This window comes from Tamandua tetradactyla, chromosome 1 (genome assembly GCF_023851605.1).
Source record: "Tamandua tetradactyla isolate mTamTet1 chromosome 1, mTamTet1.pri, whole genome shotgun sequence".
Lineage (NCBI taxonomy): Eukaryota > Metazoa > Chordata > Mammalia > Pilosa > Myrmecophagidae > Tamandua > Tamandua tetradactyla.
In genome coordinates this window covers 153,447,925-153,469,776 of record NC_135327.1, presented here as the reverse complement: position 1 = coordinate 153,469,776, position 21,852 = coordinate 153,447,925, and the positions used below count along the sequence as shown (strand labels likewise).

Here is a 21,852-nt window from a genome sequence, read left to right as displayed (position 1 = left end):
CTCATTTATAAACTGAAACCCAAAGAAACTGTGATACAAATTTGCTTTTTTATATATATCGTTTTTTCCTTTCACAACTTTTTTCAGTTATTTTAAAAGCTCCCCTTTAAATTGATGAAATTGGGGCTCTGATTTATCATTCTGAAGAGAGTCCATTAGGGCAAAAAGGATCTCTTTTTTTCTTTTTTCCTTTTGAGAAAGAATGATGAAGAGATTATCATTAAGGAAATCAAATGTCTGTATATTCAAAGTAATTAGCACTTTATCCTCTGGTAATGGAACAGGCCTTGAGATAACATTCATTCATGTATTCATTTAACAAACTCTTTTGATTAAAAAAATGACATTTCAGATAAGACAGTGATTTACATTATGTATGTTAAATGGAAAGAGGTTGGGGTAGAAGCATTATGCTGTTCAAAGTTTGTGTGGCTGCAGAATAGAATCTAAAATCCGCTACTTAGAACACAGGTAATCATGTCATTGTTTACTCCTGTGATCTAGTTTTGCCTTTGTCTGTTCCTGACCCTCTCCTAGGCTTTTGTTCTTCAGCATTACTGTCTTGCAGTTTCCAGAATTTGCCATGCCACATTCTCTCATCTGCCTGGTTCTGCCCTCCCCACCCCCCACCCCCCACCCCCGTTTGATAACCTGGGATCAAAATTCTAACCATTCCTTCCAGCCTTTCTTCTCTTAAATGTTTCCTCTCTGGGAAGGCTTGATTTATTACCTTCAAGGCAGGCAGATTTGTTTCTCCTAAGCCCCCACTGTAGTTTGCTTGTACCCCTATTAAGGAAAATACTTCCAGGTATTTCTCTAAATGCTTTTCTCTTCATTGGACTCTAAGCTCCTTGAGAGCAGGAGCTAACTCCTTTATTTCTCTAGAGGACCCACAGGTAGTAGATCATGTAGCCAGAATTTAATAAATGCATATTGAATAAATATGCTAAACTAAATGAATGAAGCCATCTGCTTTCGTTTCCTAAGCTGCTCAAGCAAATAAAATGAAATGAGTTGGCTTAAACAGAAGGAATTTATTAGCTTGTAGCTTTGAGGCTAAAAGAAAGTCCAAGGCATCATCAAGATGATGTTTTCTCCCCAAAAACTCGTGTTCTGGGGCTGGCTGCTGGTGTTCCTTGGCTCTCAGCTTTTCACATGGCATGGCACATGGTGGAGTCTTCTGGTCTCTCCCTTCTCTTCCAGGTTTTCTTGACTTCAGCTTCTTGCTTCAGTGGCTTTCTTTCTCTGTATTTATCCTGTTTATAAAAGACTCCAGTAATAGGATTAAGATCCATCCTGAATGAGGTGGGTTACACCTTACCTGAAGTGTCTTTATCAAAAGAACTTACTTACTATGGGTCCATAGCCACAGGAATGGGTCATGCTTTCCTAGGGCACATACAGTTCAGACCTTATACACCACAGTTATGTGTTGTAGCTACTCATTAAAATCAGATCCCAGCATATGGTAGCCCATGACAAACTCTGGGATTTGTCCTGTAACTACTTGTTGAAGAGTGCTTTGAAAACTATGCCTTTTTTATTTCTTTGCTTTGTATGTATGTTATACAATATAATAAAAAAAGTAAAAAAAAAAAATCATGTCCTAGGATTTCACAAACAGTGAATCCTCGATGTAGAGTTGACATTTCAATGTATGCACACACACATGTTGTGATAATCCTGGCTTGTAAATCTCTCAGAGAAGTTCTCTAGGGCATGGTTGCTCTCTAGGTTTTGGATACTTAGGCAAAATTATCTAAAAAGACTCTTTCCCAGCCTTGCCCACTCTAAGACAATGGAATTTTTGCACTGGATTTTAGGTTAGCGTCTACACAGTCCAGATACTCATATATAAATGCTTAGGTGGAATTTTTAAATTGGGGTTTATCAAGATAATAAAATTATTTGTTCAAAACTGCTGATAACACAAGTTAGCCTAAGAATTTTATACATTTAAAAAACAAATATATTAATTTTTAAAAATCCATAAAGAATAAACTCTGGAGAGTGGCGGTGGTCTCCTATTGCTCCTAGATAAGGAGCTAAGTGGAACATTTAAACAGGATCATGGGGTCATCTGCTGTGTGCCTTACCTGGCTCATGCCCTCCGTGGTATCTTCTGCACAGGCATTACCTGTTTCCATTGTCAAATCCCCAATTACCGATCACTGAGAGTCCTTAGTTACATTCTTCACTGCTTTCTCTGTATATTGGAAAGATGAAAGGTCTTCTAACACTTCATTGTCAGGACAGTCTTATCCTGCCAAGGGAAGGAACTGGAAAACGGATCATGAGACTTAAAACTTCCTTTGAAATACCTAAGTTCCCTAAGCAAGGGCAACTCTAGTCATAAGTTTTTTTATCCTTATGGATTACCTAAATTTGTAGCACAGTGCTTCTTAAACTTTGCCAAAATCACCTAGAGTCTGATTCAGTGGATGTGGGTGGAAACTGCATTTCTAACAAGTTTCCTAGTGATGTTAATGCCACTGGTCTGGGGACCACACTTTGTAAACCATTGTTGTAGCAAATGGTTTTAGAAACCATCTGTTTCCCTGTTAGAAGGTATGCCTTACAATGGCAGGGTAGTTTTATTCATCAGTATGTTACATGTCCTAGCATATCACTTAGCAAACAATGAGTATATATTTTTGACTGAATTAATGGCAATGCTGTTTTTAGCTTTATGTTATTTAGATTGATGCTACTTCTATAGATGCAACCTCCTGAATATTTGAGGATGATAAAAGATGACTTTATTTTTCACATACTGTACTAGTATTTTAATATAACTACCAATAGAAAAGGCATTATTTCATTATACTTTAATAATTTCAGCATGGCATGTGGCTAACAGTCTTTGCAGAAACTTTTTTTTTCCCTAAATCACCAGATATGTGTGTGTGGTTGGTTGAGGGGAAAACTACTTTCTCTTTTTATATGTGAATTGATGGTATAAAATTGTTACATGAAATATTTGGCAGCTGTATACCTTGCAGGCAAAATTAATGAAAAAGGAAAATTGATAGAATCTAGGCTAATTTGAAAGTGTGATGAAATATGTCCTCATAAATTAAAATTTGGAGAATGGTCAAAAGTACAAACTACACTGATAGTCTTTCTGACGATTTTTTTCCCCATTCTATCTTCTGCTCATTAATTGTTAAATTAGTATTGATTTAGATTCTAGTTGGCTTTTTAAATTCCAGGTTCCCAAATTCGACTGGAACAAAAGGAAAACTCCCTTAATTTTCCATTTTTTGGAATGCTCTTATGTTTTTGTAAGTAGCACTACTAATAAAAAAATAATAAACCAAATTACACTGGGCCATAATTTAGACCAATCTCGTTAATTGAGGTGCAGCCTCAGTTTTGTCCATCTTGCTTAAAATATGTAACTAAGAATGGAAAGGGTCAATGAAGACAAAAATACGCTGAAGATATATCAAGGTGTGGTGAATTGAATTATGCACCCCAATTTAGACATGTACTTGGTCTTGATTCCTGCAGGTGTTAACCATTGTAAATAGGATCTCCTGAAGACGTTATTTTAGTTGTGGTGCAGCCCAACTGAAAGAGGGTGGGTCTTCATTGAAATAATTGGAGTCCTTTATAAGCAGAAGAAATTCAGACATAGAGAAAGCTAAGGAAAGGAGCCAGAAGCTGGAAGTTAACAGAACAGGAAGAGAAAAGAAGGACATCACCACATGATGGGAAAGCCAAGGGACCCCAAGGATTGCTAGCCAGCCAGAATGCTACTGACCCTGGGAGGAGGAGGCAAGACTTCTAGCTTCCAAATACACTGTTTAAGTCAAACCACTCTGTGGTATTTGTGATAGCAGGCTGGAAACTAAGACAACAGGGTATAGGCGATGATAGGAAAATGCAGCAGCTAAGTTTATTTAGTTGTCGCATTGGAGAAGTTAAGCAAATGAAAGCATATTTATAAAATATGTTGCAAAAGCTGGTCATCGCTTCTTTGTACCAATCCAATTATATGATACAAATAATCACCAGATAATATTAGTTGCATATAAGTTTAAAACCAATAAAAAGAAGTACATATCCAAACAGGATAAAATCAAGCCATGAAAGTCTTTGCCACTGAAAATTTAGTGTTAATTTCATACCTAGAATTTTTAAGTGACTTTAAAATGTTCAAGTTTTAATTCAAACTCAAAAGAATTAAACCCCAAATTTAAAAGGCATATGTTACATTTTGTCAACTGAAAAGAACCACTTACTAAACTGAAGATGTGTGTTTTTGATTATTTTATCTGATGTGGAAATACCAGTTATTATGGATAGAAGAAACGATCGTAAAATGTGAAATATCCTGTTCACATCCTGTTTGAGGAAGTGTTTACAAAATGAGTCAAAATAAAAATACCTGTGTTAAAAAAGAGTTCTCATTCTTGCTGGGCCTAAAATATTTAGATTTGATTTCACTAGGTAACCGCAACTCTGGGAAATGAGAACCGTACCAGAATTGGGAAGGTGTTACATAATCCGGTCCAAGTCAAAACTGTGGACGAGGTAAAGCTTTCCTCTGCGGCAGGCCACTTTCCTTCAGTGTCTAACACAGTACCCTCTTTCTACTTCAGGGTCTCCACTAATGGGACAGGTTTCCAAATCCTGCAGGGCCCAGATCTCTAATAGGTGATAATTTGCTAAATCTGTGAAGTAACCTGTGTTGATGTGTGCAGTTCCTACCAATTTTGGATAGGGTGCTGTAGACTATGGCTTCCTAATTCACTTAGTGAAAATCCATTGTAGAAGATCTTAGAGGTTACTTTTCACACAGTCCAAGAATCCCTTCTAAGATACTTCTTGAGGAACAACTCATGTGTTGGGAAGTATGCTACTTTACAAGATAGAGCAATCTTAGATGTTAGTAAGTTGCTTTATATTAAACCAAAATCAAGAGGTAGCAGGATGTAGAGCAAAGAAAATAAGCTTTGGAGAATGTCCCAGGCAAAATTCCAGTTTTATTGCTCATTATCTGTATGAGGCTAGTGATATATCTTAACTTTCTTGAGCCTCAGTGCTCTAATTCATGAAGAGGAATAAAATAAAAATCTCAAAAGAGTAGTGACAAAATTGAAGGAAGTATTTATAAAGCAGCAATATACTGCTTGGCGTATAAGAAAGGTCCAATACATACTAATTTTCTCTTTTCTTCTATTATTCCTAATCCAGTCCTATATGAAGCAGAAAATTATTCTACTGCTTGTAATTCATAACAACTTTCCAAATGTCTAAAACTAGGTATGATGTATTTTTATAAAAAACTATTTTTTATGCACTATAAATATCACCATCTATTTCAATCATTCCTTGTATGAAATGCTCTCCTAACCACTTACTGTAATATTTCTTTCATATGAGTACATTCTGCCTTATAAAGTCCCCATAGAAATATTGCCTAGGATTAGGAACAGTTCTCTAGTGATAAGCAATATAAAATATTTTGAGATGTTGAATAGTGTTTGTTTTCCATCACCTACACCCCCTTATTTTTCTTGGTCTTTTTTACCCTGTTTCGCAGCCCCTTATCACTATTGAAATGTTTTCTTGATCAATTAGTTAATTAATTAATTCAGAAAGTACATGTTTATTTATTATTTTTCCTTTGTATTTGCATTTAGACTCCATGAGGGCAGCAGGGATTTAGACTGTCTCATTCACCAAGTATTCCTGGCACTTAATCCAGTCTCTGACACATGGGACGTGCTCAAAGAATATTAGATAAATAATGAGTTTAAAGCACCTTGAGAAATTAGCCAAGGCAGAGGTGATGATGTTTGGAATTGCCAACTCATAAATCTTGCATAAAATGTAATTGCTTAAAATTTGGAATTTATTTCTTGTGATAAAAGTGTATATGTGATAGGAAAAAGAGAATAATTAAAGTAAATAAACATCTTTCTTTGATTCCACTGGTTAGATCTTCTTTCAATTAGGCTACAAAAAGTGCTCTAGGCATAGTGACCACTCTTTACCCAGAAACAGAGGAATTCCTTCTGCAATCGGAGCAGTAGTTCTTGATGAGCATTGAAGGAACTCTCCAACTGCCAATAAAAGGGAATTTCCTGTTCCCCTAGCACTGCATGTTCCTAACATGGCATAAACATAGTTTTGATCTTTTGTGAAATGGGGATTGCAATAAAAAACAGTATTATAAAATGCTATGTACTTTAACAAGGTAATTGTTCAACGTATTTGTTATGGTTAAGTTCTTGTGTCACTTGGCCAGGTTTTGGTGTCCAATTGTTTTATCAGGCAAGTACTGGCCTGGTTGTTACTGTGAAGGCATCTCATGGACTTAAATCATCAGTAAGTTAATTGCATATATGGCTGATTACATCTACAGTCAACTGAGGAGATTACTTCAACAAGGGAAGTCTCATCCAATACTTTAAAACTTTAAAAGGAGAAGTGATGATTTCAGCAGTCAGAAGAGAGAATTTCCATCTCTACTTCAGCCAGTCTGAAATTCAGCCCCAGAATTTCCTCCTGGGGAATTCATAAAAAAACCCTTCATCACAGTTTCCAGCTTGTGGCCTGCTTTACAAAACTTGGATTTGTGCATCCCCACAGTCATGTGAGACATTTCTTATAAAAATCTCATAAATATTTTTAGAATCTCCTGTTGGTTCTATTTCCCTAGAGAACCCAATAGATAAAGCTTTGGAACTGGGAATGGTTCTTGAGAAACAGAAATCTTAAGGATGAGATTTCTGAATTGGTTCTGGAATTTGGGGAATTGATTCTAATCTGATTAGATTCAAAGGCACTAATAACTCTGTTTCCTATAATCAAGATGGCACCAATAGTCCATGGCATAAGTTGGCAATAGAGATATGCAAAGTATCACCACTGATACAGCTACTCAAATACTTAGAAAAGTCAGTGCTCTGGATGAGAGTGTTTTTTCCTACTTTTACAGAGCTTTGTGGAGTTAAGAGGTATAATAATGTTGGATCATTCTTCCTAAATATACTAGACACAGTTATAAAAAAATGGATAAGCTCAAGACTTCGAATATGCAACTTAAGCACTACATGAAAGACATAAAAGTTTCTGTGTGAAAGAAAATCTTATTTCCTGCCATCTAAGACTTGAGATTTCTGTAAACCAGGCCCAGGGTAAGTGGCTGAATTACAATGTAAATTAAATCGCCAACCTTGCAGGGTGTCTGCTGTTAAAGTGAGGGTATTGATGCTGAGATTTGGAATGGAGACATATGGGATGATAATGATGGAGGTGGGGACACCAAAACCCTATATTCTGCTGAGTCTTTGCCAAATAAACTATAATGATCTTCCCTGAAGAACCAACCACCCAACCTGCAGTCTGCCCTAAGGAACCTAACATCCGACCTCTACTGAAGAGATTAACGCTTCTGTATCTGATAAACCTGTAACCACTTGTCATGAACAAACAGCCCTCACTTCTCTCTCTCAAAGGTTAATCCTGTTTCACCAGATGAAACCGCAATGACATGCCCTGAAATAGTTGGCTTGTGAGACACTTCTAATTCTTGTGACCTACTATCACCAGCCCAGTTTCCCTCCAGACATATAACTAAGCTGAAGTCCCAACAGACCTCAAAAGGTGAACACGACATGTGACTCATGAGGAGGTGTGCTGACCTCCAAAAGAACTGCATGATTTTTAAATTTTTATATGGACATGAATCAGGGGAATATTTGTGGGAGTAGATATTAAAGGTATGGGATAATGGTGGAAGGAATATATAAAGTTGGATCGGGCTGAATGTATTGATATGGACTCACTAAGTAGAGATTCTAAATTAGATGTTGTAGGTTGAGGGGTTAGAAAAGGCTCTAACAGTTTGTTTGGGTAGTTGACTGAAACAGGGACCAAAAGATAGCCTACATTACCTGAGGTGAAAATGCTAGAACGTCCCTAGTATAATGTAGATGAAGGAATCTAAAAGCTTAGAGAGATTGGAATGTTTGAGTAGACTTATAAGACTTTCTCACTCATCTTGGAATGTCCAGAGGATACACCTTCCAGCAGGACTGTGAGGAATACTTTTGTGGGACTAGCTCTATCTTCCCTGAAGAACTCTGTAGTTGCTTTTTCTGTAAGTCAGATACTACCATGGAAATGCTATCACTGAACTTTGATCCTTAAACAGAATGGGAATGATTGGATCCCAGAAGTCAAGTTGCAGAACTTACTTGCCAAAGACAGGGTGTGCATGGCTACCGTAATAGACAGCAGACTTAAAGCAGCAATCAAAATATTCTGACTTGCAGAAATTTATGGCATTGGGTAGATAATGGAGCACCTAGAAGTAAAATAGATGAGCATTCTACTACATTTTTACTTGATTTATATAAGCAGAAGTGTTCACGTTAAGGGAACACAAGTCTAACTTGAATTACAAAAGCAGAAAAGTCACAACCCCTTAATTAGTTCCCAGACTTGAGCCCCTTGAATGAAGGGAAGGCCAAGCCCCCTTGGGGAAGGACCCTGTTACACTGCCAAAAGCGTATCCTGTTAATCTTCCTCCCAGCCTTCCTCAAACAGACCTCCCACCTTTTACCAGGGTAACACATCTTTGAGGAAAAGGAAATTGTCAGACATTTCAGGGATTATTACACACTGGCTCAGAAGGAACATGAATTCCAGGAGATGTAAAACATGGCTGTAGTCCACCAATCAGAGTGGGGCTTATAGATGTCAGGTGATCAATAGAGTTTTAGCTCAGGTCCACCTCACAGAGGGTCTAGTGGTCCCTGGACCCATTCTGCGGTTATTTTCCCAGATCCGGAATGAATAACTGGAAAAGACATACTCATCAACTGACAGAATCCCCACATTACTTCCCTGACTTGTGGAGAGGGGGCTTATGGTAGAAAAGGCCAAGTAGAAGTCCCTAGTACTGGTCCTACCTAGCAAAATAGTAAATCAAAAGCAATAGCAGATTCCTGGAGGGACTGAAGAGATTGAAGGGTATAATTTTGTATATAACAGTATATGCTTTCTTAAACTGTCAGTTAAAATAGCATTTGGTACCTGTTATTTAAAAATTACTAGCAGGCTAAATATATCATATTGACTCAGTCAAAATGTCTAATTCAGATGTCTTTAATTGCATCTTGTATTAGTCTATTCTTTCATTACACATAGAAACCAAAGCACCTATAAATATTATTTAGTCATACATTAAACGGTAAAGGATTTTTGATATAGCTGCCAGACAATTTAATGGGAAAAGGGTAGTCTTTTTAACAAATGGTGCTGATACAACTAAAATCCTCATGCACAAAAATTATGTTGGACTCCCTATCTCACAACATATCAAACATCAACTCAAAATAAATAGAACATAAAAATGCAAGAATTATAATTATAAAACTTAAGAAAGCATAAATGAAAATCTTTAAGACCTTAGATTAGGTAATGGATCTTAGGTGTGAGACCAGATGTGCACACATGCACTAATAGATAAACTAGACATCACCAAAATTAAAAACTATTGTGCTTCAAAGAAAATCATCACAAAAGTAGAAAGATAATCCATAGAATGGGAAGATATTTACAAACCATATATCTATCAAGGGACCAGCATATAGAATATATTACGTGAAACCTATTACAACTTATTAAGAAGACAAATAACCCAAGTTTAAAATAGGCAAGACATGAATAGGGATTTATCCAAAGAAGATTTTAAAAGACCAATAAATACATGAAAAGATGCTCCACATCATTAGCCAAAAAGGAAATGCAAATCAAAACCACAATGAGATGCAGTTCACTGGTATCTGGGATGGCACCAGTAATAAAGACAAATAGTAAGTGTTGGTGAGGATGTGGAGAAACCCAAAATCTGCGCACACTGCTTGTGGGAATGTAAAATGATGTAACCACTTTGGAAACCAGTCTGGCAGGTCCTCAAATTGTTAAATATAGAGTTATCCCTTCAACCAGCAATTCTACTCCTAGGTTTATACCCGAGAGAAATGAAAACATATTTCTAAGCAAAAAAAATCGCAAACAAATGTTCATAGAAGCATTATTCATAAGAGCCAAAAAGTGGAAACAACCCAAAACTGAAAAGGTAGGTTTAGACTACTGACATAGAAATAAAGTTTTGGAAGGCAGTGTGATGGTGGCTTAGCAGGCAGAATTCTCGCCTGCCATGCTGGAGACCCACGTTTGATTCCTGGTGCATGCCCATGCAAACAAAAACAAAACAAAAACAAAACAAAACAAAACAAAACAAACAAACAAAATATATATATATATATACTCTTTGGAAAGAATCACGTGATGATAGCAAATCATCCAACCCAAGTGTCCACCAACTGTTGAGTGGATAAATAAAATGTGGTATATCATGATTATTATTCAGCAATAAAAGGCAATGAACTACTTAAACATGCTACAACATGGATGAACCATGGAAATATAATGCTAACTGAAAGTAGCCGGTTAAAAAGGCCACATATTATATGATTCTATTTATATGAAATGTCCAGAACAGACAAATTTATAGTGGCATAAAGTAGGTTGAGAATACCTATGGCTGGGGTCATGGGAGGGTTGGGGGATGATGGCTAAGGAGTTTGGGATTTCTGTTTTGGCTAATATACGTACACAGAGTTTATATATATAGTGAGTTGAATTGTGTCCACCAAAAAATATGATCAAATGCTAACCCCTGATACCTGTGAATATGATCTTTATTTGGAAATAAGTCTTTGCAGATGAAATCAAGTTAACATGTTTGTGGTAGTTTGTTATGGCTGCCCTGGAAACTAATACAACATAAACTAATACAATAATAACTCTCATATGTATTGAGAGTTTTCATAAAGTTCAAAAGCATAGGAATAGTATTGGAATAGTTTAAATAATTTCTCTACATCTTCAGGCCCATCTCTAACATTTTTTTGTACATGAACCAAAAGTAAAACTTGATGATTATACATCAAACAAATAAACATTTTAATCAAATTTATTCCAGACACCTACCTTGGCAAGTATATTCTAATAATGACCAAGAGGTCTGTTTGAGTTTAAAATGTTCAGAACTCCTCAGAGTGTAGCATTGAAACATAACTGTAAAGAAAAATCTAACCCCTAACCCCTGGTTTGCACCCCTTATTTTCTTACCCCAGTTCCATACTGAGCTCTGGGGGGCCTTGCATGCATTTGTGTAGGTACCCAGCTGACATAACCAACCCTCACCCATCTCCACCCCTGTTCTCATGGGAAGACAAAGGTGGACACAACGATGAGACTTTTCTATTGGGGTTCTTCTGGAATAGATTCTTGAGTGGGGCTCTTCTTAATCTGAAGACCTGTGAAGACCTGAGACAAGGTATCTGTTCTTCCCCACCAACACACATAAAACACACAGTGGGAAAGCAGGTTAATTGCGACAGACACTCCTATTTTGAGGGGGGATATTGGAGGCACATAATAGTCACTAATCCATTGCAATTCTAAAATCCAGTCTGGTGTATATTGCCAGTTCTTTGATTAGGACCTAGAATTGCTTCCTAGGAATTGCTTCCCTGTGACTTTTAGCTTTGTCCTCTGGGCTCTTTCCATATATTTTAAATTAATTTTATTTATTCACCTTTTATAGCCACCAAACATACACTCCCCCTTCCCAGATCTAGTGAGAAGTTACTGTCTGGGCACTGAAACCATTATTCATTATTAATTAGTTTTTCTTTGTTAGTCTTATGTGGGAAACATATGAAACATACACTATCACATATGTAATAAGCATTAGGCACAATATGCTTATTGTGCCTAGGCAGGGATCTATTTTTTCAGTACATTTCCATTATTTCTGGAGACGGAACTTCTGAAAGACCATGCTGGCTGAAGATAAACAGAAAACCAAATATAAACTTATTTTTGATTCAGAAAAAATAACTATAGGTAATGACAGATACTAAATAGAGAAATGATAGAAGCAAACAACACAGAAGAGACTTCAGATAACATCTGGAGTTATTTTCTGGTAAAGTAACTTAAAGTATTTTAATAATTGAAATTTATTAAAATATGTGTTTTATTTATGTATAATATTTATGCAAAATATATTTACCACTTGTAGTTATATTCTTTGCAAAGATTATTTCACTGGCAGTTAAAAATGTTTACTATTCCTATGTCTGACTAAAGAGAATACAGTTTTATTATAATTAAAATCAGAGAATGTGCATGTGTTATGCCATTTCCCTAGACATTTTTTAAAAAACATATTTTTTATTGATAAACTTAGAATCTGTTAATTAACTAATGTTTGAAAGTGGCACATCACAAAAATCCCTCCCAGATATGCTAGATTCAGAATAGGGGAAAATAATCTTTAATTTACCTGATTTTTCTGTTGAGGACATAGAAAGAATTGGAAATGTATGCCTCTGAAGAATGTGAAAATTCGAACTGAAACACCTGCTAAGCCCAATTAAAAGCTTCTTTATATTAGAAGTATGAGAGTAAACCTTTTACAAATGGAACAAAAAGCTTCCTATTGAGAAAATTATATACATATGCATACATGCAAATGATATATATGTGTATTATACATTAAGAATATTTTAATTTATTTTTATTTATTCATGTTATATATAGTTTCCAGGTTTCTTAATTGCTTTCAATCTAGGCAAGTTTAACATTTAGATATGTATGTCTTTACTTTATATCCAACTAAAGTAACAATTTATTTGGAAAGATATTGTATAATTCCAATGAAAAATTAATAATTTGTTAAAATTATCCACTTAAAACCACCGTTTTTATATAATTGACTGCAATGTGTGGCAGTTTCTAATACAGTGTCTTAATAATAGTCAACATTCAAAAAATACTTGCTGATTGATAATCATAATGAACTATGATCCATTTAAAATCATTTTTGCTATTGTCAGTTTCATTTAATTTTTAATTATGATTTTGCAATAGATACCTATTGTTAAAATATTATTTCCAACAGTTAAGAAAACCGAAATAACCCTTTGTTCTGCTAGTCTGATCCCTTTTACACAAATAAACAATATTCATAGAATCTAAATTAAGAACCTACATTTGCAAGGAAATGCTGTATTATGCTAAATGAGTTATTTTCAAGTCAGAAAATGAGTTATGGGTCTCTAATTTTAAGTTCATCACTGTATTTAGGAACTACCTTATAAAATACCTTAACTGCAAGGATAGGGAATAAGGATGTCATATAACTTACTCACAAGTCCTAGGCCATGGAGAGTTTTATAAATTAAAATGAACACCTAGAATGATTGTTGGAAGTCAGCGCTTATGCATCGAGCATCCGTATAACATGCCCTGTGTGGTTGACATCGCTAAACAGAAAAGCTGTCACATTCTGTACTAGCTGAATATTCCAGGGCTTTTCCTCTGTCAGTCAAGGTAGAGGACATGGCAGTAGTCAAACACTGAAGTGACAAAAACCTAAAGTAGTGTGGTGAGCCCTGTATTATGGAGGGAAATTTACAAGTGTAGGCGGGGAGAAGCATCTCTTGCCACAGCATCTATATCATACTCCAAATGTATCTTTAAACTGAGAACGTCACTATTAAAATAAAGGCATATTCTTGCATGACAGTGACTATACTCAGTAAATCTAGATCTCAAAAATAACAAAAATTAAAAACTCTAGACAGGGCCATCTTATAAATTTCTAAGCAAAACCAAACATGCGTATTTTTAATACTGCAATAATTTAATGGGAGAAAATACATTTTGAAATTCAACAGTTAATTTATTAATAAATAAACTACATGAATTTGAATTCACTATAAAAAGAATAACAGTACATGCTATTTATTTAAAAATTTTAATTGTTTTTGTTACTTATTCTAAAAAATAACAAATCTTTTTTTTTCTTCATTTTTATTAATGTTTTCTTCATAAGCAAACAAAGAATGATAATCCTTAAATGGCCCGTGCCTGGTTTTAGGAGACAATCTATGAATTATGGCTATTTGGTGCCACCTAGTGGTGTAAGGCTTTTAAGATCAGTTTAAGTTACTCCGCTTTTAGAAAATTTGTAATGAGAAAATAATTTATAGGTGACTGAATTGTTATTTAAAGAGATAAATATTAAGACAAAATTCATTTTATACTAATAGAAATTAAAATTGTCTCTTCCCTTCAATGCTAGATTGACATTTGGTTTGACTGATTAAAAAAGCTGATTTAGAGTTGACAGGTTTTTGTTTTATTCTCTTTTTTTTCTTTCTTTTTTTGAAAGTCAAGACTATAGATTTAGGATTAATGCAAAATTAGATATGCTGACCCATATCAATCAACTATTATTAATTATAATATTATCATTAAAATAAATGATGAAATAATCATATCATTCTGTAGGCAAAGTGAAAGTAGCATATGCCTTATAGCATATAGGTTTAAAAGCACTAGATTATTGTTTTCAGAATTCAGGAATAATGGAAATTCCAAACTTGATGGTCATATCAACATGGTTTTTTTGTCCAAACATCTGTTTTTTGACTCATAGCTCCCAAAAGAAGCAGGCACTCAAATCAAGAGGTCATCCCTGGGGTACAGTTGATTGGACTTGAGTGGGTGTTGGGAAGAAATTGAAATAATTTGGTTATCTCTTCTGACTGTACGTAATGTGGGCACCAGAGAGACTCAATCAGATGAATGAACTAAAGGGCTGAAAGGCAAAATTCATGATAAATCCATAACAATGCCAATACAATGGAATATCAAAGTTATACTCATGTTATGGAATCCAGGAAGAAGCAGAAAAAGCCAAGCTGTAGAGAATCAGAAGAGTGGAACCAGGAATAGAATATAGCAAAAGCGAGAGACTCTAATTTATAAGAGAAAGGAGTAGCCTTAATTCTTGCCTTTGAGTTCCAGTTTTCCAGTGATTGAGCTATTTACTTTGTTTCCTGTCCTTCGTTATCCTTGATAATACCTTCAAATAGCTACTTTCTTACTTGACCTAGGTAGGGTTTGATCCTTTTGGCCAAATGATCCCATAGTATATATTTCAAAATTTGTGAAATGTATTTTATCAAATGGAAATGATGTATTTCCTAAGATATCTGTGAATATCCGGATGTCATCAGGAAATCATAGAATATTTTATTGAAAATTTAATTTTACACTAAATTTCTAGCTTTTTGTGTTTTTTTAATTTCTTTTTTATATTTAACTTTTATTATTGCATAGTATAACATATACACAAAGAAAAGAAATAAAGAAGCAATAGTTTTCAAAGTACTCTTCAACAAGCAGTTACAGGACAGATCCCAGAGTTTGTCATGGGCTACCATACGATCCTCTCATATTTTTCCTTCTAGCTGCTCCAAAATATAGGAGGCTATAAGGGCTTAAATAGGTTTTTTATCATCACAATCGACTTTTTCCTTCTCTTTTTGTGAAAAATAACATATATACAAAAAAGCTATAAATTTCAAAGCACAGTACCATCACTAGTTGTAGAACATATTTCGGAGTTTGACATGGGTTACAATTTCACAATTTAAGGTTTTTACTTCTAGCTGCTCTAAAATGCTGGAGACTAAAAGAGATATCAATTCAGTCATTCAGCATTCATATTTATTTGTTAAATCCTATCTTCTCTCAATAACTCCAGCCTCACCTTTGATCTTTCCATCCCTCCCTTTAGGGGTGTTTGGGCTTTTTGTGGTTTTGATAATATTTTAAAACATGTATTTTTTTTTGTCCTGTATTTACCTTTCCCTTCCTTCCATTTTGCAAGTACCTAACACTGCTTGCTCCCTTATATGTAGAGGTAAGGTATGTTATGAGCATTGCTCCTCCTAGGGTGAGCTGTATTTTTATGGGCATGTGGGGTTAGAATCGTATGGCATAGCACATGTCTTGGAAAAACAAGAAGTGAGAAATACTTTCTCTAGTCTAAAAGGACATTGATATGAAAGGGAAAAGAGCTTGTGGGAATGGAGGCCTGTGGGCATGGACAGCAGAGGGGGAGTTAAACCCTGTATCATGAAAGCATTAAGGGTTTTGAGATGGGTAGAGTTGTAAGACTTCAGGGTGAAATGGTTGCATGCTTTGTCTAGCCAGGGTGGACCATATGAAGCCATAAAAAGATGTTCCTGTTTCAATAATACCACAAATAGTATTAATGAGACTAATAATGAGGTTGGAATATGTAGGGAGGGCCAGGTAGCTAAGCAAAAAATCTGTACTGATGACAAAGTCCAGATGGACCTTTTCCCCATCTTTGTTCCTGCAAGTTCCTTCAACTGTGCCACCGCTGTAGGAGGATTCCAGTAAGGACTGAGGTTAAGTGTTCAAGATCTAAGCAAAATAGGGACTAAGAGCTAGAAAGGGAATTGTTACAGTATTTCTTTTACTTCTTGTTGCCTGGCCTGAGATTCCACTATGTATTTCTAAAATATAAACTGTTTCACTGCTCTTTCATATTTATACCATTATCTACATTAATTTTACAGACATGTTAAGAAAGATTTTATTTTCTAATTTAGGGGTATCTCCAAAAACTGGCTATTTTGGCATTACCCAAGTAAAGTGCTAAAACAAATGCAGATTCCTGGACTGTACTCCAATTGCATGGAATCTCCATGTCAGCCTTCGCGGACACTTATTAAAACAAGTGCCCTAGATTCTTCTGATTTGTTGTCAGCTAGGGAACTACTTCTCTAGTTGAGTGTAGTCATTAAAATGAGTTCATGCTTAAATCAGCCTTTATTATTTTAAACATCTTTTGGTTAACTACAACTCATTTGGAGGACTTTCTTTTAACATGGGAGAAAAATTGTTATTTTCACTGAATTTACTTTAAAGAATTATGTAGAACATGCATGCATAATCTACTTATTAAAGATAACAGGGATATGGTTATATGGACTTCTCTGACATAAAACTCTTTCTCAACTAGAGAAAAACTGTTTGAAATACCTCAACAGTGCAGATGTGCTTTGCTTCTCAGATATGAGTCTCCTTTTTACCTGTCATTGAGTTTATCTCAACCTTGAATACAAGGAACAAGGAAGGTGGGGTGTTTTTAGTGGTTTTAGTCCTTCAAACTTTTTACCTTTCAGGACTGTGGTTAAGAATTGGATCACCCAAATGATTGGAAAGCTACTTTTGGATAAAAAATATCTTTGGAACCAGAATGTCAAAATTGATATATGCCTTAACTTTTCAAAATGAATTGATACTTTGAGATAAATTATTTTTTTCCAGAAGAGCGTGAATTAAGGTGAGAGGAAAGGTAGAGATAGCAGATAACCCAAAAAGACCCTCTCCATCCCATTCCCCTGCCTGACCATCTTGTAATTAGCACAGTGCTAGAGGCTAATTCATTTAAACAGAGCTGTAACCTCATAGATTCTAAAATTAAAATAGAGCATAAGAATATTTTTAGGGCCACAGTCCAGTGTGAATGGGTCTTATATGAGTCACTGCCCTGGGCAGGGTGGCAGCTTAGTGCAGGCAGTGCTCTCAGCATGGACCCCTCAGCCTAGGCATACAACTAGGAACTCTTAGCACAGACTGTGCATGACAAATGGTGACAGAACAAAATTCATTCTTTCAAATTTTTGCTCCTAATGACAGAGACTAGGTCTTTTCATGTTTGTTTTAGACTATATGAAAGGTTCTGCTGAATTAAATTGAATGTAAGAATTTCCAGGAGAGCCTACCCCCTTATCCTTGAGATGAATAGGAAGTGTGAGCAGTTCTGGAACTCAGTCTCTGGCTTCAAATACTCATGCAGAAGACTTTGCTTGCTTTTTTTTGGTGGCAGTTCAGTTCACATTCACATAATTTTATTGAGAATCTAGACATTATCTAGGCACTTGAAATACAAAGATGAATAAGCCCAATTTCTGTCTTTGAAGCAAACATAACTGAAAAAATCCCATGCCAGAGTGATGCACAAAGTACTTTGGGTGCGTAAAGAAAGGCACTAAGCCAGTCTGAGTTTTTTGGGAAGTCTCTTGGAGAAGATGGCAAACAGCTGAATTTTGAAGTTGAGCTGATTAAGAATGGGAAAAGACATTTCAGGAGAAGAAACCATACAAGGCCAGGGGTAGAAACATGATTCGGCATGTTAAATGTGAGGCACAATCAAGCTAATGCAGATGACAAATTCTGGGGGTTCAAGAGATGGGTAATAAGAATAGAAAATATGGATCTGAGAAATATTTAGAAGGCAAAATCAGCAGGCATTAATAGTTGTTCTGATGAAGGGGAAAATGTGGCTCTTAGGATGTCTCCTGATTCTGGCTTTACCAATTGAATAGAAGGTGGTCTTATGGAGGCAGAAATTAGCATGAGGACAAGAGCAAGATTTAACACAGAGATAATAACCAAATTATATTAATTGCATTTGAGGTGTCTATGGGATATTTATTTGAATTTAAAAAGTAAGCAATTGGCTACATAGGTCTAAGTTCCAAACAGATGTCAAGGTTTCAAATAGACATTCAGAGGTTTTAAGCACATACAGGTGGTAGTTAAAAACATGAGAGAATATGAGTTCATTTGAAGAGATTTAGAATGAGAAGAGTAGTGGGCAAATTTGGAACTGTTCTTTATGTAAAAGTGGCTACAGAGAGAGAAGTCACACACTTGTTTGCAAGTGAAACTCATGTGATACCCTTAATCATTGTTTCCTTGGATGACTTTCCAGGTCTGTGCTTGCTAGTTATGCCTGCTTTTCCTGGCTTCAATGGCATCCCAGATCTTGGACTTAACTCCCCCAATTTTCTCCTCTTCCATATAGACCACTTAGACTTGCATCTCTGTTTCTTTGGTTGACTCCATTCTACTTTTTTTTTTTTTTTAAATTTTTTTATTAATCAAAAAAAGAAAAGAAATTAACACAACATTTAGAAATCATTCCATTCTACAAATGCACTCAGTAATTCTTAGTATCATCACATAGATGTATGATCATCATTTCTTAGTACATTTGCATCGATTTAGGAAAAGAACTAGCAAAACAGCAGAAAAAGATATAGAATGTTAATATAGAGAAGAGAATTAAAATAATAATACTACTTATATATATATATAAAAAGGAAAAAGAAAAAACAAAAACAAAAGATACAAACACACAAACAAACAAACAAAAAACCCTATTTCAGGTGCAGCTTCATTCAGTGTTCCAACCTAGTTACATTACACTTAGGTATTATTGTGCTGTCCATTTTTGAGTTTTTGTATCTAGTCCTGTTGCACAGTCTGTATCCCTTCAGCTCCAATTACCCATTATCTTACCCTGTTTCTAACTCCTGCTGGTCTCTGTTACCAATGATATATTCCAAGCTGATTCTCGAATGTCGGTTCACATCAGTGGGACCTTACAGTATTTGTCCTTTAGTTTTGGGCTAGACTCACTCAGCATAATGTTCTCTAGGTCCATCCATGTTATTACATGCTTCATAAGTTTAGTCTGTCTTAAAGCTGCATAATATTCCATCGTAGGTATACGCCACAGTTTGTTTAGCCACTCGTCTGTTGATGAACATTTTGGCTGTTTCCATCTCTTTGCAATTGTAGATAATGCTGCTATAAACACTGGTGTGCAAATGTCCGTCTGTGTCTTTGCCCTTAAGTCCCTTGAGTAGATACCTAGCAGTGGTATTGCTGGGTCGTAATCCATTCTGCCATTCTATGTCTTTTGATTGGGAAATTCAGTCCATTAACTTTTAGTATTATTACTGTTTGGATAATATTTTCCTCTACCATTTTGGCTTTTGTATTATATATATCATATCTGATTTTCCTTCTTTCTACACTTTACTCCATACCTCTCTCTTCTGTCTTTTCGTATCTGACTCTAGTGCTCCCTTTAGTATTTCTTGCAGAGCTGGTCTCTTGGTCACAAATTCTCTCAGTGACTTTTTGTCTATAAATGTTTTAATTTCTCCTTCATTTTTGAAGGACAATTTTGCTGGATATAGGAGTCTTGGTTGGCAGTTTTTCTCTTTTAGTAATTTAAATATATCATCCCACTGTCTTCTAGCTTCCATGGTTTCTGCTGAGAAATCTACACATAGTCTTATTGGGTTTCCCTTGTATGTGACAGATTGTTTTTCTCTTGCTGCTTTCAAGATCCTCTCTTTCTCTTTGACCTCTGACATTCTAACTAGTAAGTGTCTTGGAGAACGCCTATTTGGGTCTATTCTCTTTGGGGTGCGCTGCACTTCTTGGATCTGCAAATTTAGGTCTTTCATAAGAGTTGGGAAATTTTCAGTGATAATTTCTTCCATTAGTTTTTCTCCTCCTTTTCCCTTCTCTTCTCCTTCTGGGACACCCACAACACGTATATTTGTGCGCTTCATATTGTCATTCAGTTCCCTGATCCCCTGCTCAAGTTTTTCCATTCTTTTCCCTATAGTTTCTGTTTCTTTTTGGAATTCAGATGTTCCATCCTCCAGTTCACTAATTGTAGCTTCTGTCTCTTTAGATCTACCATTGTAGGTATCCATTGTTTTTTCCATTTTTTCTTCTTTGTCCTTCACTCCCATAAGTTCTGTGATTTGTTTTTTCAGATTTTCTATTTCCTCTTTTTGTTCAGCCCATGTCTTCTTCATGTCCTCCCTCAATTTATTGATTTGGTTTTTGAAGAATTTTTCCATTTCTGTTCGTATATTCAGCATTAGTTGTCTCAGCTCCTGTATCTCATTTGAACTATTGGTTTGTTCCTTTGACTGGGCCATATCTTCAATTTTCCGAGCGTCATCCATTATTTTCTGCTGGTGTCTGGGCATTTGATCAGATTTCCCTGGGTTGGGGACCCAGCTGGTTGAAAGCTTTTTCTGTGAAATCTCTGGGCTCTGTTTTTCTTTTCCTGCCCAGTAGGTGGCGTTCGTGGCGCTCGTCTGTCTGCACGGCAGTCGCCCGGGAAACCGCGCGTGGAGGCGGGGGTCGCTGGCCGCCGTGGCTTGGGAGAGTGCCGGTCCTAATTGCCCAGCTGGCCCGAAACGCCAAGCGTGACGGGAGGGCCCCGCTATCCAACGTTCCCAGCCAGACCGGGGAGCCACATGCGTGGAGGGGACCCCAGTCGCCAGCCGCCCCGGCCGGGAAAACGTGCGCCCCTCGGGTATCTCACAGCAGCAGATTCTCCCTGCCCGTTCAGCTGTTCCAGAATGGGGTACGCTGTCTTTTTGGTCTCTGTCGTGACTCCGGGAGCTGTTTCGTATTGTTTCTGTTTCTTTAGTTGCTTTTCTGGAGGAGGAACTAAGACCCGCGCGTCTTACTAAGCCGCCATCTTCTCCGGAAGTCTCCATTCTACTTTTAAGTCATCTGTACTTTGCTTATCAACCTGTTGGCTTCAATCTGTTGATTCTTTAGACGTGTGTAGTCTTCCAAGTTCCTCCAGTTCATTAAGAAACAGAGGGAAAGACACATGGTGAAGTACAGTGGTTTATGTATAATTAAAGCAGTGGGACCAATATTTCAAACAAGCATTAGTAGATGATAGATAATTCAAGGCTGTCCAAGTTAAAGCTGTTTGTGTGTCCAATATCCCTAACTCAGATAACCCCTCATCTCTGTGGCAGCTCCTTTTGTATTCCCTCAGAACTCTAGGGTTCAGCAGGACATTTAGAAGATAACTGTTAGATAGTAAATAGCATATGCTTTGTAATCTGAAATCAAGGGTTTCAACCTTGAGTCTCTAGCTCACTGGTTATTTGTCTTTGAACTGATTGCTTAGTCTTTCTAAGCTTGATATTCCTTAGCTATAAAATACAGTTACTTCATGGATTTGTCAGCATTAGGTGAGCTAATGCATCAATGCAAAGGACATGAGAGTTGCAATAAATATTAATT

General features: G+C 36.2%; 1 long non-coding RNA gene across 1 annotated transcript in view; it reads right to left on the bottom strand.

The window, feature by feature from the left end:
- Positions 1-2,098: 2,098 nt before the first annotated feature.
- Positions 2,099-21,852, bottom strand: part of LOC143644274 (uncharacterized) — a 262,187-nt gene continuing 242,433 nt past the window's right edge. Inside the window, exon 5 of the long non-coding RNA XR_013156641.1 lies at positions 2,099-2,206. This is a non-coding gene — a long non-coding RNA (uncharacterized LOC143644274). The remainder of the gene's footprint in view (positions 2,207-21,852) is intronic.